We start from the raw sequence: 2,651 nt of genomic DNA, 5'->3' as shown, positions 1-2,651 counted from the left end.
TGTAATTGATAACGAAATAATTATTCTATGTTATTGTATTCTAGTTTAAACACTTTTTGAGTTTTTAATTCAAAAAATAAAATATCATATACAAAACAAATTGTTATTCTAAACAAAATTATGAATACGTATCTAATGATAAAGAATAGACACATTTTGTCTGAAGTTTGTATAAGATGCTTTGAAATTTTTTTAAATTAATCAATATAATATCTAAGTATTTGTATTTGTTATAAAACTCTAATCAAAAGAAAGGCAGTTACGAGGTTTAAAATATAATATTTCGAAAAAATTATGATTCCGAACAGAGACGTGCCCATGGTAGGCCGGCCTTATCCAATGATAAAGAATAGGCAGATTTTGTCTGAAAATAGCATAGGTTGAAAGCTTGGTAAAAATCGTTAATTAGTCGTTAAAACATATATGTGTTTGGATTACTTTTAAAACTCTAATCAAAAGAAAGTAAAATATGATCTTGAAAATATAGCTTTTCCAAAATAATATGATTCCGATCAGATGGGCCTACAGAATTTATGTATCTATTAATAGGCAAATTTTGTCTGAAAGTAGTATAGGTTTAAAGCTTGGTAAAATCGTTAATTAGTCGTTAAAACATATATGTGTTTGGATTACTTTTAAAACTCTAATCAAAAGAAAGTCAAATATGATCTTTAAAATACAGCTTTTCAAAAAAAATATGATTCCGAACAAATGGGATAACAGATTTTATGTATCTAATGATAAAGAATAGGGAATTTTCTCTGAAGTCAGCATAGGCCTAATGATAAAGAAAAATGTTAGCTAGTGGATAAAACATTGTCTGTATTCTTTTCAAATATAATATAGAGTGTTAAAAATACAAAATTCGTAAAAAATTATGATCTGAACAAAACCCTAAATGAACTAAAAAAATTTCAATGCAAAAGAATAGGGAAAAGCGTTCAGAAAAAAAATGCTAAAATTTACGAATTTAAACGATTTAGCTTTAAATTGTTAGTTAATATGTAATAATATTTGAATATTTAATTGATTGTGATTATTTAATGTAATTATGATGTGATTAAGTTGTGTTTATATGTGATATTTTGTGTATGTGTGATAGTTGAATGTGTTTTGTTATCATCGTATTTTGTTGTTTTCGTAGTACGGCGAGCCGTTATTATATGAAATTGTGTTGTACAGAGCACCACGTGATGTCGTCGCTGAGAGTTTGAAATCAGCGACGGCAGAAGCCGTGGACTACGTGGACTACGTGCACTGGGTGAGTAGAATTATGTATCATTACAATTACGACATCAACACACAAAATACAACAACACAGCATCTATACACAACATATCATACACCACTCTACATCAATTCTTACCTAACAACAACAATTTATTACACTTAAAACATATTTTAATCATTTATCCACAATATAAATATGATATTTTATTGTATTTTACGATCAATATTGATCATTTATTGTTTAAATTTCCGCATCGTTAACGTGTAAAAATAACATTTCTTTACATTGCTTGGCTGAGTGGCAGCAGTTCATCATGGGCCAAAAAAACTTGTCTAAAATTGCTGGAAATCAGGTTTACATAAAAAATTTCCAATCATGTTTGGTGTTGTTTTGGTCCACATTGAACACTGGATTGAATAATTATACTTTTAATTAAATTTTCCATAAAAAATACAATACCTAATTGTTTGTTTTTTTAAATGATGATTTTTAACATGTACAAAACATAGGGCGTCCATGTTGTGTGATACAGCAAAATGAATGTTAAAAAATTGGTTTATAGTTTGCTGAAAATCAGCTTTACATGAAAATTTCACAATCGTGTTTGATCTTGTTTTGATCTGTATTGAGCACTGAATTCAATAATTGCAATTTTAATTAGATACTCCATAAAATTAAATTATCTAAAAAATATTTTTTTAAAGTGATGATGTGTTGTATTCTCTGTTTTCATATTCCTTGTTCATTGTGTAGATGTACGGTCGTCGTGATTGTATTCTACATCACTTTGCAACACGCGGCTATGCACAGGAAATGAGAGAATCTCTGATGATTTCTGCACGCAATGTCAATTTGCAAGACAAGCAGGTACGTATAGGAAACAACACATTATTAATTATAAACACTAAATGACAATTCACCATCTTCAAATTTATTAATCCATCATCACAAGCATTTATCACAATTTCATTATCATTGTTAATAGCCAAGACTTATAATAAATAACAATAAACAATACTAATTTACATTTTTCGTGAAATATACATCATATGGTTTTAGTTTTTAATACTTCGACGGGGTTTTTTTTTTGTGTGTGGAGCCAATTCGATGCCCAACTGAGCTTGGCTAGGCCCAGACACATTATTTGAAACTTTTACGTGTTATTAGGTCACAGACCTTGGCACTTGATTAAGGCCTGTCTGACGGTGCCAGTCCGAAATGTAGCAATATCAGAGGTTGCATTTTTTTTTCTATATTTTTTTTAAATTGGATATGATGTAGAGTAGACATAGATAAATCAAAAAAGTATGTGCAACATTTTTTTTTTTCATACGTAAGGGGGGTTGCCAGCAGTTTCAAAATGGCCGCCATTTTTTCCTAAAATTGTCACTAATATTGTAAGTTTATGTTATTAAAATGC

Source organism: Anneissia japonica, unplaced genomic scaffold, assembly GCF_011630105.1.
Source record: "Anneissia japonica isolate Jap-2015-1 unplaced genomic scaffold, ASM1163010v1 scaffold1537_len634075_cov158, whole genome shotgun sequence".
Lineage (NCBI taxonomy): Eukaryota > Metazoa > Echinodermata > Crinoidea > Comatulida > Comatulidae > Anneissia > Anneissia japonica.
This window is presented reverse-complemented; position numbering follows the sequence as displayed.